The 17,081-nt window shown below is 34.7% G+C and overlaps 1 long non-coding RNA gene across 1 annotated transcript; it reads left to right on the top strand.

Moving 5' to 3' along the window:
* Nucleotides 1-6,453: 6,453 nt before the first annotated feature.
* LOC126381300 (uncharacterized) lies at nucleotides 6,454-7,152 on the top strand. Its single transcript, XR_007568765.1, has 2 exons — nucleotides 6,454-6,570; nucleotides 6,679-7,152. It is a non-coding gene; the product is annotated as an uncharacterized LOC126381300 (long non-coding RNA).
* The last annotated feature ends 9,929 nt before the right edge of the window (nucleotides 7,153-17,081 follow it).

Raw genomic sequence — 17,081 nt, 5'->3', positions numbered from 1 at the left:
ATTAGTTTGTATATCAGTGTAATCAAGCCAGGCAGGCCCGGACAATACAAGTAAGTAAGTATATAAGAAGTCATGTTAAGTCACATAGGTGAAATAACAACACAGATTCAGAGTATATAAGTTTATTCAAAAGCCATTATCAATACCATTACCTTCATCTCATGGTATCCAGACTTTTATAATTCAATTCAAATTAGTAATTAATTGTATTATTTACATGGCTTGATAAGCCACAATAAGCTGATAGGTCCAGAGTGGGTCATAATAAATTTACATTATAACACAAGAGGACTAAGTTGACCCATACCATACAATACTGATTATATGGCATCGGCTAGAGTCTTCATACTCGAAAGCATCGCCACGCACAACCGCTCATCAGGAGGAGGCAATCCAACCTGACTATCCAAGTCGCAGCGCTGGCTCGATACTGATTATCTAGCTTCATCTCACATTGACGGATGGTCATCCTGTCCCAATATCAGAAAGAAGGTCATGGATAATAATATCTCACCGCCCCACTCCTGTAGATAGCTGTATCTCCCAAAGCACCACTATAGAACAATCCAGAACCATGTTACAGTGGTAACAACAACTGTTCCTACAATTATTCTACATTGACACAGTGAGGTAGCAGGCCGTAAACCATAAAGGTTCACCCTGTGAAACTTCAGATTGGTTTTCGAATAGAATCCTCAGGGGAATTCTAACTACAATGAAACACAGCAAGATTACAATCCAACCTGGACCAACAGTCTAGGTTCACAATATAAGGTAAAAATCTAAATCCATGAGGTTACCTCTAAAACAAGGATACCTCATTCTGCATACTGATCTCCCCATTTCCAAGCAATAATTATATTACCTCGAAATGCGGATCCCAACACACAGAACTACAAGAAGAACATTTTTGTTCAGTCTATGTGGCAATATGTACAATTTTCATTGTAAACATTGACACACAGCCCAAACATAACCAATAAGATAATAAAATCCAGTCAGAATATATCGCAAGCAGTCATTCCCTACGCGTCAGTAAAGTGTCAGTCAAAAAGTTAAATAGATAAACATACATAAACTACATAAAATAACATAAATAATAACAAAACACAAACAAAGGTAAACAATCACAAGCAGCACATGATCCCTACGTTCGCAAGCTTCCCTACACACTTTTGACACATCCTACTCCTATCGGGCCCTATCTTTAGCGTAAAATTGTACCTGTCGTCTGAGATCTGATGATCTCAGACCTGTTTCCAACGATGCCTGTAAGAAAAAGGTAATTAGTACACTACACTTCCTATTTTAATCCTAACAGGGTCCCTACAGCGCACTCCGCGGACTTTTGTCGGACAAAACCTACATATTTCACGTAATCTACGCACGGAAGCTAATTCTAATCCCTATTCTATCGCGGTAGACGACCAGCTACACCACGGAAGGTTCGGATAGCTGATTAAAGATCAAATTTACATGTTTTGACAAAATAACAATCGCGCACTGTAATCCTGAGCTACGGAGCTCTCAGAAGTCGCGACAGCTGGTAATCCAGCAGAACGGATCCCTACCGACTTACAGAAACTCTAGTCCGACTTGAATTTTCTAAAACCGGCAGCACCTCCTGCTGTTCTTGCTCCGAGCGAAGTTCCTCAAAAAATCGTGCAAAACCCCTTTTATACCCGTTATGCTCCGTCCCATCTCTCAGGCAATCGCGATATTGCTACCACTAGCGCCTCAAAAACATCCAAGTGACATTTACCCGACATTGACAATCGAGGTATTTATTGAAAATCTCATACTTCCTATTGACATAAAAATATTCATTAAATTTTATTTTTATTCCTAAGTAGACTATAATACTAATGATGTTATTTATTTAATCAAATTCTATTTAATTTATCAAATCAAAACTGCAGAATTTTAGATAAAAAATATATCCAATTTTGTAGAATTTCTAAAAAGCCAAACACTCGCTCGACCATTTGCCTGACGTTTCTCGCACACATCTGTAATTTACATAATCTACACAAACCAAGCTCCTCAACCTTATTGGCTGTTTCTCTGTGTACGCGAAAGTGGCGTGACTTCTAGATTGTTCTATTTTAGGGTCTAAAACGCGTACAATACAACACCTTGTCAACAATCCAAAAACGGTTCCGTTTTTGGAGACAAAAACCATGAAAATACCTAAATTCCTCTATATCTCTTAAACTGTGACAATTAGGTAGCTGAAACTTTCAAAAACAATGCATCTCCATTGCCATCACAACTACAAATTCAAAGAAACACAATAAATCAAACATTTAAAAAGATCCCCCACTCTACAAACCCGATCCTCCAATGCATGTTTTGGCTTGTCATTAACAACGACAACATACTAGCAATATAAAATTCACGATCAACTCACGTTCATGTTTTTGTTCAATAAATGTTCTTTCAATCGTAGGCACGGAACCCCTCCAAATAATGCGATTCACTCTTGGCATTATTTTAGTTTTACTTTTTTTTCCATGATTTTTTCAATTTTCGCGAATCACAGTTCTAAAAAATTAGAATAATATTTTAAACAATAGGTACGAACTTCGTTTGCTTTATAAATCAATTTCAACAAGAAATACTACGTAATATAGCTATTATTTTCAATTTTGTAAAATATACCAGCTCAAAACCCTTCATTCATATATTTTTACATCGACACCCTTTTGGTGCTTGCTACTCCCGCGAAAATTCAAACTATCCTAATGTCTATTTTTGTATTTTAAATAATTTTATTCCATAAATTCGTACATATTCTTTCAAAATAACATCCCTATCTCGAATCCTAATTAACAAACTCTAAAATTTCGTATACCTTTTTATAATCTATGTATTCCTGTGACGTAAGCTGAACATATCCTTCATTCGTTCTCAAAGTTAAACAAAACACTTGAATCAAGTAGTGTGGTTTGTATTGTTTGGACAATTAGTGTACTTTTTGTGTTAAATATAATTATTAAACCTTTCAGATTGTGTTTAATATGACTACAGAATAGTGGGAATCATAATGGAAGGAAGACAAAATAAGATGCAACGTACGGGTTTTAAGCTACAATAATTAGTAAGATTGAAGACTTCTTGACGATGTTTATAATGTATCCTATAAAATATTCACTCGCCAGGTAAGAAATTAATAAATACCTTTTGTATTCGTTAAGTATTTTATAGAGAAATTCGTAGTGCAAAAAGTCACTGTTTCAACCATTTGTTCCAATTTTTCTTATGATAATTTCAACTATCAAACAGCAATCAAGCAAAATTTTATTACTTAACTCCATGTGTGGAGAGATAGTTCTTATCAGGACTACAAGAATTATTTGAATCTGTTTAGGATTTAATGAGATATTAACAGATGAAATTTTCAAATATTCCTTAAATTCCTACACATGCTCAGTCACTAACAACCTTGTTTTATTAATGAGTAATATAATAATTAGTAAATTACATACCTACCAGACATGAAATCAACCAATAGTTTCTGGACTGATAAATAAAATATAAAGTTATTAGCAAAACGGTTTCGGTTAAAACTGGCTTTCATGATGAGATTTGATCTCCCTTCATAATCTTTTGAGAATAATAATGAATCCTACTCCTATTGTATTTACATGTTTTTATTAGTTTATTAGAGTCCTGTGAATTATAAATAATACCTGTAGAAACAATAAGTAAATGCAAGTCATCGTCTTAGTAGGTACTAGACAGTGATTATGCTCTTACATAAAATTTACCCCTAATTTCAGTTATTAATTACTTTCAGAATCGTCCAAAGATCCAGGAGGGACAGATATCTACTCCAAACCTGGAATCTGTTGCAGAATATTAAAGAAAATTATGGGAAAACAAATGTGAATGACGGACAGATTTAGTAAGATGAAAGATTTAAGCCTACGAGCACACTACTGTTTCTCACATCAAAGGTACATTGTTAATTATGAACATCAATAGTAAATAAAGCAGTTTTGGAGAAAAATAGTATGTTTCATTAATAATACCCTAGTTGATTATTTTTATTGATATCGTACAGCTCCATCTATTGGCAAGCTATGGTACTACAATGACTTCTAGCTATCAAGCTGCCTAGAAATGAAGTCCTGCTTTTCACAAATGTCAGTCCTTTTCCCACTCCATCTATGTACGAGTAGATGCACTTATCCAAATCTATTCCCTAATAGATGGCGTTAAATTTATAAAAATAATAAAAAAAGTTGCCTTATAGAAAACATTAGATTCAAATTAAGAAATAAATAGTTTCATAATGGTATACATAAACATAAACAGCCTATATACGTCCCACTGCAGGGCACAGACACACATAATGGTCACTAGAATATCATTAACACTTCCATATAGGTTTGTGCATACATACATAAACTCACACCTACCTCTCACCAGGGCAAGCTGAGACCATTGAATTCCTTTTGTTTGTAGGTCTATGAAATTATGAAACCTAAAGGTACAACAAAGCCTACATGTTTCTCAAAGTTCTAATTATGTTTTCCCTGTCTAAAGTCATTAAAAAAATAAAGACGAAAATAATAATAAATGTAAAAAAAAATATTTCACCCCATAGCTAAACCTTTTAGTTACTGTTAAGTACCTACTAACTTTTAGACAAATATATGTACACATTATTGATGTACATTAAAGTTTATTGAAAATAAACTAGATGACTCCAACCGCGACGATTATTGTGGTGCGTTCTGTTACAATCGCCCCCTAAATTATTACGTAGTTTATCGTAGTGATAATTTATAAAAAATAAAAGAAACGCCACAATAAGCTAGCTTTAGAGAAATAAATAAAGCAAACTTTTATATTACTATAATAAGATTTCCAAAGAACATCTTATTAAACCTTTATTCAATCTTATATACAATGACAATTTATCTAATTTCCCCCCAGGAATGACCGTCAACTCCCCTCAAGAGTAAATAAATACTAATATAATAGCAATAAAATAAAATAAATACACTATAATACTTTATTCAAAAATACTGTAACCATAATGATATACAAGTACAGTCATGTAAGTATACAGGTATACTAAAAATTTCTTAATTGCTTCCCTAAATAAATGATAAAAAATAAATAATAATATATACTACTGCTTACTCGACACGAACGTGATGTCAAAATATTTTTATATAAAAACCATTAAATTATACATCAATAATATTATTAAATAACCATTAATTAATAATAATATACTAATTATTTTAGTAATTAAATCCTTATTGAATATAATTATTTTAAAGATAAATTTAATAAATATCTCTTATAACAATTCCCATAATAACAATAAAAAAGAATATATAACAAAACAAAATTAAATAATTACTCAATAATTGAGTAATAAACAAAACAAAAGTAAACTATTTAAAATTATTTAAATGAAATCTATCAAATTCAATTAAATCTAAATATAAAGATAATGATTTCAATACAACTAGCGCCATCTATGAGAGAACATTGGAACTAATGGAAGTAGGTCAAGTCAATAACCTAACCTATAATCCGGTCAACGACCACTTATCCCTGACCTCGGCAAAGACCTCGACTAATGACCCCCGGTATCAATGACCTTGACCAATAAAACCGATCAATGACCCCGTGTCAATGACCCGGTATCAATGACCTTGACCAATAAAACCGATCAATGACCCCCCCCTATCTATAACTACGTATCAATAACCTCTCTACCAGTGACTCTTTTCGTTTATAAACCCTTCAGATTATTGACCCTTCCGGTTATTGACCCTTCCTACTATTGACCTGATTAAACAACCTTGATGAACACTAACCCCCGCTAAATTACCTACCGTGGTCAATAATAACCTTATTAAATTACCCGCGTATCACAACCGCGGTCAACAACACTTTTACACCAATAAACTAAACATACAAAAAACAAGCAAATAAAAACATTTAAAATCCCTATCTAATTTTAATCTAACCTAATATAAAACAAAATAATACGATAAAAAAAACAAAACAAATAATACATATCACCGCACTCTAACGGTGAACAACGGAACTAATAATTTGTCCATCGATATGAGACTCTATGCGAAGTCTATCTAATAAAATGTCAAACTAATACTCTTACTCGTCACCAGATGGCAGGCAAAATAAAGCATCTATACACGAACCGATTAAAATCGATTTTAGTTTAGATCGATCGATTTTGTTAAATATTTTATTATAAAAGTAAGATAACCCTACATCAAAACGTCACAAATTATATTCTATAGCCTTAGATAAATTGTATCTATAAAAATACTAAATAAACACACTTATTTAGTAAAAAAATAAAAAAATCCTTTGTCAACTATGAACTTAAAACAAGGCTGTATGTAAGATGATCCTTGTCTACGTACTTAGACAAACCAAAAACAAACAAATTTAATGTCAGATTGACAACTGGAGAGATCCATCCGTCGTATTACGATTATTTCATCGTAATTATTAAAGAAATCATTGTAAATAAGAAGATTCTACCTAGTAAAAACATATAAAAGATGACACAAGGTAATTATAAAAGTTTGGTTACTTAAAATAATACGTCTGTACGTTGGAAAACCTTCACTTGCATCTTGTTCACAACACGCTTACAATGCTATTTTATTTTGTTTTCAGTTACGCGCATGTTTCTACATAACCTACAGCTTCGGAATGATAATATAGCCCTGCCTAACTATGCAAGAACAAAACCCTACAATGCTAGCAAGTCAAACTGCCTATCGTCCTACAGCCCTAGCCCTAGCCATACCTACACAGAAAATATATAAATAGATACATAGGGCGGGATACCTGCACCATGAGACCTAAGGCAACAGGCGGATAGTGGAAAGGAGAAGGTGCAGGAAGGATTTTCTTACTGCCAATCACACAGACTCATGTGACTGTGGTTAGGCTAAAGGTGTCTTGGCCACAGTAAGAGGATACTAAAAGTGACACATAGAACATAATATAAGCATGCACAGTGAGATAAAACAAAAATGACATGGACATACACAGTGAAACTAAAGTGAAATAATAATAAATAAAACAAGCAGAATATGACAACTGTACTTATTATAATATAAATTAATATTAGAATGTTGATGATAACCAGACTCTTATTTATAATAATTAATAATTAAACCATAAGATTGAACCGTTTTAGCATAAACTTCACTCCTTTATGCTATCAGGGTTGGTAGGTTAGTCTCAAACCCTTACTATTCACAAAAATAGAACGCCCCAGCTGGACAATTAAAATACATACATAGCTTTACGCCCCCACATAATTCTCTAAGTACATACATAGCTTTACGCCCCCATATAATTCTTGAGGTACATACATAACTTTACGCCTCCACATCATTATTGATGTACATACATAACTTTACGAGTCCTCATCATTCTTGATGTACATACATAGCTTTACACCCCACATAATTCTTGAGGTACATACATAACTTTACGCCCCCTCATCACTATAAAGATACATACATAACTTTACACCTTTCCTAGGTTACATTAATACATACATAAACACTTCACACATTTATAAGCCATAGTTTTACATACATACATGTAAATTTTCACGTCCCCACTTTATTTTAACCATACATACATGTCTTTATGTTTCCCTTAGGTTACACATACATAAACATTTCACATATTTATAAACCCCTAGTTATATACACATACATATCAAATTTCACGCCCCCAAGACATCCAATCTTTTCCCAGCATTTGAGACCTCATATCTTGGTCACGGCACCAAATTGTAACGCACCCCCCCTTACATAATTTACTTATTAACCCCACACACTCCACTCCACGACTAAATGACCAGGATTCGACCCTGGGTTATAGTCAAATTAAGTGATTAAAATGGCCATTATTATTGTTGTGATCGTCTAGTATAAAGGTAGGACCTTATGTTGTGTTTTGTAGTAACTCAAATTCTTTTATATGAAGGTAGCTGAGTCAGATATGAATGCATGTTATTGAGGGCATGTAAATAAAGAATAATACTAACTTAATATACTACATATATACTTAATAACAATACAAATAGGTTATAATTATGTCACTATGGTATATGAGAAAGTCAAAGAATTATCTAAGTAATAGGGCGATGGAATGTAAGATATTATAAATATTTATAGTTTAAAAACAGTCAAGTCAACGCCAAGCAAACCTAAACTTAATGACACTGATTAAAGCTTATAATTAAACAAATTAAACAAGTGAGACTTACAAGAAGGTAAGAAATAAGTTAGTTATTTGAAATATGTTTAGGAATTTAGTATTATTATTGTAAAAGATCTAGGAACACAGGAAAAGGATTAGAATCCCATACCAACAATGTAATGATTTAGGGTGCCGTTCCGAGCCCCGACCACGCTCACCGGCGAATGAGGCCCTACCCTGGTTTAGGCCCCTCTCCGAAAGAACAAATAGGTATTTTTAAGATAAGCACATAAATGTGACATATCAGGAGCATTAGGTAAAATAAGTTGGAAGGTAAAGGGAAGAGCTTCCCGACACCAATTTCACATATGTAATAAAATTATTTAGTTAGACAGATTTACATCCAATCTAACAACACAACTCATTGTGATGCATAGCTAGCACCATAGCCATGGCGCAAAAAGGTAAGTATGTGAGCGACTTAGCAACCGGAAGCCAATATGCAGCTACTCATCACTGTCCTCCCCCCAATACACCACAGTGCAAGAGGATCAACAGAAGCAGTGACTACCGAACTGGATTGACCCCAAATATACTAAGCAAAAGGTCCCTAACAAAACGAATGAGCGACTTAGCAACCGAAGGCAATACGCAGCTACTCATCACTGTCCTCCCCCCAATACACCACAGTGCAAGAGGATCAACAGAAGCAGAGACTACCGAACTGGATTGACCCCGAGTATACTAAGCAAAAATGTCCCTAACGTCCCTACTATGGCTTCAGCGGCATTGCAATAACACCAGCCATAGGAATAAGTATGATTGTGAGATGGATGGTCATGAATATGACACCAACCATGAATCACAAGAATATATGCAGTCAAACTGGATGTAATTGTTATGCATAAATGCATTATAGCAATAATATTGCATATTAGTAAGCAAACAAGTTGCATAGTGAAATTAGGCCAGGTAAACCCCTGGACAAGGTATAGGTTGTAAAGTTAGGTATGTCACAAACTAGCAGCAGTGACATTAAGGTATTATCAGGTAAAAAAAATAGTAAAATAACACAAATAAAATTGTGTTGAATTAGTTTGTATATCAGTGTAATCAAGCCAGGCAGGCCCGGACAATACAAGTAAGTAAGTATATAAGAAGTCATGTTAAGTCACATAGGTGAAATAACAACACAGATTCAGAGTATATAAGTTTATTCAAAAGCCATTATCAATACCATTACCTTCATCTCATGGTATCCAGACTTTTATAATTCAATTCAAATTAGTAATTAATTGTATTATTTACATGGCTTGATAAGCCACAATAAGCTGATAGGTCCAGAGTGGGTCATAATAAATTTACATTATAACACAAGAGGACTAAGTTGACCCATACCATACAATACTGATTATATGGCATCGGCTAGAGTCTTCATACTCGAAAGCATCGCCACGCACAACCGCTCATCAGGAGGAGGCAATCCAACCTGACTATCCAAGTCGCAGCGCTGGCTCGATACTGATTATCTAGCTTCATCTCACATTGACGGATGGTCATCCTGTCCCAATATCAGAAAGAAGGTCATGGATAATAATATCTCACCGCCCCACTCCTGTAGATAGCTGTATCTCCCAAAGCACCACTATAGAACAATCCAGAACCATGTTACAGTGGTAACAACAACTGTTCCTACAATTATTCTACATTGACACAGTGAGGTAGCAGGCCGTAAACCATAAAGGTTCACCCTGTGAAACTTCAGATTGGTTTTCGAATAGAATCCTCAGGGGAATTCTAACTACAATGAAACACAGCAAGATTACAATCCAACCTGGACCAACAGTCTAGGTTCACAATATAAGGTAAAAATCTAAATCCATGAGGTTACCTCTAAAACAAGGATACCTCATTCTGCATACTGATCTCCCCATTTCCAAGCAATAATTATATTACCTCGAAATGCGGATCCCAACACACAGAACTACAAGAAGAACATTTTTGTTCAGTCTATGTGGCAATATGTACAATTTTCATTGTAAACATTGACACACAGCCCAAACATAACCAATAAGATAATAAAATCCAGTCAGAATATATCGCAAGCAGTCATTCCCTACGCGTCAGTAAAGTGTCAGTCAAAAAGTTAAATAGATAAACATACATAAACTACATAAAATAACATAAATAATAACAAAACACAAACAAAGGTAAACAATCACAAGCAGCACATGATCCCTACGTTCGCAAGCTTCCCTACACACTTTTGACACATCCTACTCCTATCGGGCCCTATCTTTAGCGTAAAATTGTACCTGTCGTCTGAGATCTGATGATCTCAGACCTGTTTCCAACGATGCCTGTAAGAAAAAGGTAATTAGTACACTACACTTCCTATTTTAATCCTAACAGGGTCCCTACAGCGCACTCCGCGGACTTTTGTCGGACAAAACCTACATATTTCACGTAATCTACGCACGGAAGCTAATTCTAATCCCTATTCTATCGCGGTAGACGACCAGCTACACCACGGAAGGTTCGGATAGCTGATTAAAGATCAAATTTACATGTTTTGACAAAATAACAATCGCGCACTGTAATCCTGAGCTACGGAGCTCTCAGAAGTCGCGACAGCTGGTAATCCAGCAGAACGGATCCCTACCGACTTACAGAAACTCTAGTCCGACTTGAATTTTCTAAAACCGGCAGCACCTCCTGCTGTTCTTGCTCCGAGCGAAGTTCCTCAAAAAATCGTGCAAAACCCCTTTTATACCCGTTATGCTCCGTCCCATCTCTCAGGCAATCGCGATATTGCTACCACTAGCGCCTCAAAAACATCCAAGTGACATTTACCCGACATTGACAATCGAGGTATTTATTGAAAATCTCATACTTCCTATTGACATAAAAATATTCATTAAATTTTATTTTTATTCCTAAGTAGACTATAATACTAATGATGTTATTTATTTAATCAAATTCTATTTAATTTATCAAATCAAAACTGCAGAATTTTAGATAAAAAATATATCCAATTTTGTAGAATTTCTAAAAAGCCAAACACTCGCTCGACCATTTGCCTGACGTTTCTCGCACACATCTGTAATTTACATAATCTACACAAACCAAGCTCCTCAACCTTATTGGCTGTTTCTCTGTGTACGCGAAAGTGGCGTGACTTCTAGATTGTTCTATTTTAGGGTCTAAAACGCGTACAATACAACACCTTGTCAACAATCCAAAAACGGTTCCGTTTTTGGAGACAAAAACCATGAAAATACCTAAATTCCTCTATATCTCTTAAACTGTGACAATTAGGTAGCTGAAACTTTCAAAAACAATGCATCTCCATTGCCATCACAACTACAAATTCAAAGAAACACAATAAATCAAACATTTAAAAAGATCCCCCACTCTACAAACCCGATCCTCCAATGCATGTTTTGGCTTGTCATTAACAACGACAACATACTAGCAATATAAAATTCACGATCAACTCACGTTCATGTTTTTGTTCAATAAATGTTCTTTCAATCGTAGGCACGGAACCCCTCCAAATAATGCGATTCACTCTTGGCATTATTTTAGTTTTACTTTTTTTTCCATGATTTTTTCAATTTTCGCGAATCACAGTTCTAAAAAATTAGAATAATATTTTAAACAATAGGTACGAACTTCGTTTGCTTTATAAATCAATTTCAACAAGAAATACTACGTAATATAGCTATTATTTTCAATTTTGTAAAATATACCAGCTCAAAACCCTTCATTCATATATTTTTACATCGACACCCTTTTGGTGCTTGCTACTCCCGCGAAAATTCAAACTATCCTAATGTCTATTTTTGTATTTTAAATAATTTTATTCCATAAATTCGTACATATTCTTTCAAAATAACATCCCTATCTCGAATCCTAATTAACAAACTCTAAAATTTCGTATACCTTTTTATAATCTATGTATTCCTGTGACGTAAGCTGAACATATCCTTCATTCGTTCTCAAAGTTAAACAAAACACTTGAATCAAGTAGTGTGGTTTGTATTGTTTGGACAATTAGTGTACTTTTTGTGTTAAATATAATTATTAAACCTTTCAGATTGTGTTTAATATGACTACAGAATAGTGGGAATCATAATGGAAGGAAGACAAAATAAGATGCAACGTACGGGTTTTAAGCTACAATAATTAGTAAGATTGAAGACTTCTTGACGATGTTTATAATGTATCCTATAAAATATTCACTCGCCAGGTAAGAAATTAATAAATACCTTTTGTATTCGTTAAGTATTTTATAGAGAAATTCGTAGTGCAAAAAGTCACTGTTTCAACCATTTGTTCCAATTTTTCTTATGATAATTTCAACTATCAAACAGCAATCAAGCAAAATTTTATTACTTAACTCCATGTGTGGAGAGATAGTTCTTATCAGGACTACAAGAATTATTTGAATCTGTTTAGGATTTAATGAGATATTAACAGATGAAATTTTCAAATATTCCTTAAATTCCTACACATGCTCAGTCACTAACAACCTTGTTTTATTAATGAGTAATATAATAATTAGTAAATTACATACCTACCAGACATGAAATCAACCAATAGTTTCTGGACTGATAAATAAAATATAAAGTTATTAGCAAAACGGTTTCGGTTAAAACTGGCTTTCATGATGAGATTTGATCTCCCTTCATAATCTTTTGAGAATAATAATGAATCCTACTCCTATTGTATTTACATGTTTTTATTAGTTTATTAGAGTCCTGTGAATTATAAATAATACCTGTAGAAACAATAAGTAAATGCAAGTCATCGTCTTAGTAGGTACTAGACAGTGATTATGCTCTTACATAAAATTTACCCCTAATTTCAGTTATTAATTACTTTCAGAATCGTCCAAAGATCCAGGAGGGACAGATATCTACTCCAAACCTGGAATCTGTTGCAGAATATTAAAGAAAATTATGGGAAAACAAATGTGAATGACGGACAGATTTAGTAAGATGAAAGATTTAAGCCTACGAGCACACTACTGTTTCTCACATCAAAGGTACATTGTTAATTATGAACATCAATAGTAAATAAAGCAGTTTTGGAGAAAAATAGTATGTTTCATTAATAATACCCTAGTTGATTATTTTTATTGATATCGTACAGCTCCATCTATTGGCAAGCTATGGTACTACAATGACTTCTAGCTATCAAGCTGCCTAGAAATGAAGTCCTGCTTTTCACAAATGTCAGTCCTTTTCCCACTCCATCTATGTACGAGTAGATGCACTTATCCAAATCTATTCCCTAATAGATGGCGTTAAATTTATAAAAATAATAAAAAAAGTTGCCTTATAGAAAACATTAGATTCAAATTAAGAAATAAATAGTTTCATAATGGTATACATAAACATAAACAGCCTATATACGTCCCACTGCAGGGCACAGACACACATAATGGTCACTAGAATATCATTAACACTTCCATATAGGTTTGTGCATACATACATAAACTCACACCTACCTCTCACCAGGGCAAGCTGAGACCATTGAATTCCTTTTGTTTGTAGGTCTATGAAATTATGAAACCTAAAGGTACAACAAAGCCTACATGTTTCTCAAAGTTCTAATTATGTTTTCCCTGTCTAAAGTCATTAAAAAAATAAAGACGAAAATAATAATAAATGTAAAAAAAAATATTTCACCCCATAGCTAAACCTTTTAGTTACTGTTAAGTACCTACTAACTTTTAGACAAATATATGTACACATTATTGATGTACATTAAAGTTTATTGAAAATAAACTAGATGACTCCAACCGCGACGATTATTGTGGTGCGTTCTGTTACAAGCGTTAAATTCGGGGTAACACGGTTCCCCTTTCGGTACCCACTAAGTTTTAGCTTCCTTAAAAACTACGAAAAGACCCATATAAAATTTCACACCCTCTTTGAAGGGGTTAGGGGCTGATTTCCAAAAAAAGTATGCATGATGTTTTGTGAGTCACAAGTAGTACCCGCATACCAATTTTTAGCTTTCTACCTTGAAAATTGCGGAATGCTCCATAAAAACTTCCACGTCCCATTTTAGGGAAGTGGGGGGTTAGAAAGAGACAAAAAGAAGCTTATGTCACTCTCCATCCCTTCAGCTATCTCCACTTAAAAAATCACGTCAATCCGTCGCTCCGTTTTGCCGTGAAAAACCGACAAACAAACAGACAGACACACACATACACTTTCGCATTTGTAGTATTAGTATGGATACCGCTGTAACTCCATTGGTATCCCTGTTTAGGCCCGTCATACGGCATTTGAAGGCCCTATTCTACTCGCACATCAAATGGTTTGACGTGATCAAACTATGTGAAGACGCCTTAACCATTGGTTCAGGTGTGTCACAGTATTTGTGCAAATTAAGCAATGTTCTATGCGCCAATCTGTTGGATAGTTGACCGTTTAGAGGCACTCAAGGTGTCCTATTGAAGAGCATGTTGCAATCAGATTCTGGTACCCTCAAATGTATTGGATTGCCAAGGAGAATTGGGTCGATTGCTGTTACTATTCAACGTGGCTATTGTTAGTATAAGATGCCATTGTGTTCTGATGGCCTGTTGCGCTTGGTAATTAAGGCCTTGCTTTCAAAAAGCCTTGAAGTCTCATTACGGGGCAGACACGGCAAAGACCACTCTAAAGAGTCTGAAAGCGTACTCTACTACGCTGTTCTGTTGCAGCTCAGCAATTATTGAAATGTGACGTTTGACGTGACAAGCCAAATTCGCGCGAAATTTTAAATTAATGAAGAAAAATATGTTTTTTTTTTCTATTATATAAAGTTTTAAAAGAAAATAAAATATTTTAAGAGATATAAATAAGCGTTTGTATTTTTTAAATACTTATCCGAACACTGTCAAATATTCAATTGTTACAAAGATGTGATAATTATCTTGTGTGGTTTTGGTGGATATAATATTATAAATTGAAAAGGAATTTTATTACATTTTTTTTTTTGCTTCTTTTCCAGCGTACCTAAGTCTTGGGTTTTGTTTTACACACTCACATTGTTCCGTGTACAAAACGAATGTTTATTTTAGTTACGGGTTCGTTTCTACTTTTTGTACAGTCGGACAAATGACAAACTGCGCACACCACCTGATTTGCATTGCATACGAATTTGAATTGGACAAATAAACTGTGCGATATTGGAGTATCCGTTGTAAACTTGGAGATATCTGACTGTTTTTGTTCCATTTTGCTGGTAGACATGTGGGTTGATACATGTTATAATAGTGTAATATCACGCATATATCTCTGAAGCGGTAGGCAGAGGTGTATAGAATACAAACATCCACTTCTCGCCATGTTCAAGACCCATCAAAGATTAAAATTGTGTTTTAAACTGTACATGCAAATGACAGACGTGATGTTTAGCCTCTTGCCGTAAACAGGCTCGCCGTAGCGGGAATCGCCGTTCTGGGAGTCGCTGTCAACGCGACAATTCGTTTGGGGAGAGACTACTGCCATTGCAAAGATTGTTCTAGTACCTATGTTACAGCGTGCATAAAAATAAAATTTTACCATTTATAGTACACATCAAAATTAATTAAATAATATCATTCTGCTGAGGCCTTTGCTCAGCAGTGGGATCATACACGCTAATAATAATAATAGTCTCCCATAGCTCCAGTATCCCGGTCCACTAACCCCCAACCCAATAGCCCAGTTCCCTTTGTTCCCATAATCTGCAATAGTTCTACACGAACCGGGGATTGTCTTTGGGTGCACTCCCATAGTGCATACAGGGATAATCGCTGGTTGGTGTCACACCACATTTAGATTAAACTGTCTTAAGGGGCCTCTACGTGTTGGCTTCGGCTCCACGCACGCCTTCCAAAAGTCTGGGACTCCGTAGGCCCGAGATGTGGAAACGACATACAAATAATAATAATATCATTCTTCTCGTTCCCTCACTGCTGAGGATTGTGATTATTATATTGTAATCTTCCTCCACTGGGTTCGGTCCCATATGTAGAACTCTTTGTATAGGGCCACCTGCCACCTGCTTGAGCTGATCCTCCCACGTAATCGGTGATCTTCCTCTCAATCTTACCCTCAATTTGGCGAAGAATAATGCTAATCGGAAACCGTCTCTGTACATAACCAGAAAAGTACTTTATTTTCATTTTTCGTTGAAACAAAAAATATCAAACATTTTTTTTTATACGATCGTAATATTTTTTTACCCCACTCAAGATGTTTCTGATTTTAAATGTTACTTATAAAGAAACGTCCCCTACAAAAGAAAAAAACATCAAAGTCTGACGTTTTCGTGGCAAATTATAAGTTAGTTAGGAAGCTCTGGCTTTATTGACTCCGATATGGCAAAACATGTATTACGAATATACTTAGTGATTAAACGAACTTACCTATGTGAAGTTCTATCATAATTATACGAAGCGCTTCGTCCGAAGAGATTAGTATTAGTAGATATATAAACACATGTAGTTTCGCCTAAGTGATACCACTCTTGCACTAATTGTTGAGAGAAAGAAAAGGGTAGTAAATAAAAAAGGTTGAATAATAGCAGAGAATCGCGGGTAGATGTTACTTACCACACTATTTTATCGACTGTTTCTCGTCATTTAGTTTAGAGCCATATAAGATACTTACATCTTCATTATCATTGACGTACTTCTTTGTTTGTTGCGTCCCGGGTAGCGTCAGGCTTAAGGGTGGGCGGGAGTACATACTAATCTCTTCGGACGAAGCGCTTCGTATAATTATGATAGAACTTCACATAGGTAAGTTCGTTTAATCACTAATTATACTTCGCGCTTCGTCCTCTAGATTAGTATTAGTAGATATATA

The sequence above is a fragment of the Pectinophora gossypiella genome, unplaced genomic scaffold (genome assembly GCF_024362695.1).
Source record: "Pectinophora gossypiella unplaced genomic scaffold, ilPecGoss1.1 Pgos_43, whole genome shotgun sequence".
In the NCBI taxonomy this organism is placed as follows: Eukaryota; Metazoa; Arthropoda; class Insecta; order Lepidoptera; family Gelechiidae; genus Pectinophora; species Pectinophora gossypiella.
The sequence above is the reverse complement of the archived record's forward strand: the minus strand, read 5'-3'. Positions and strand labels throughout refer to the sequence as shown.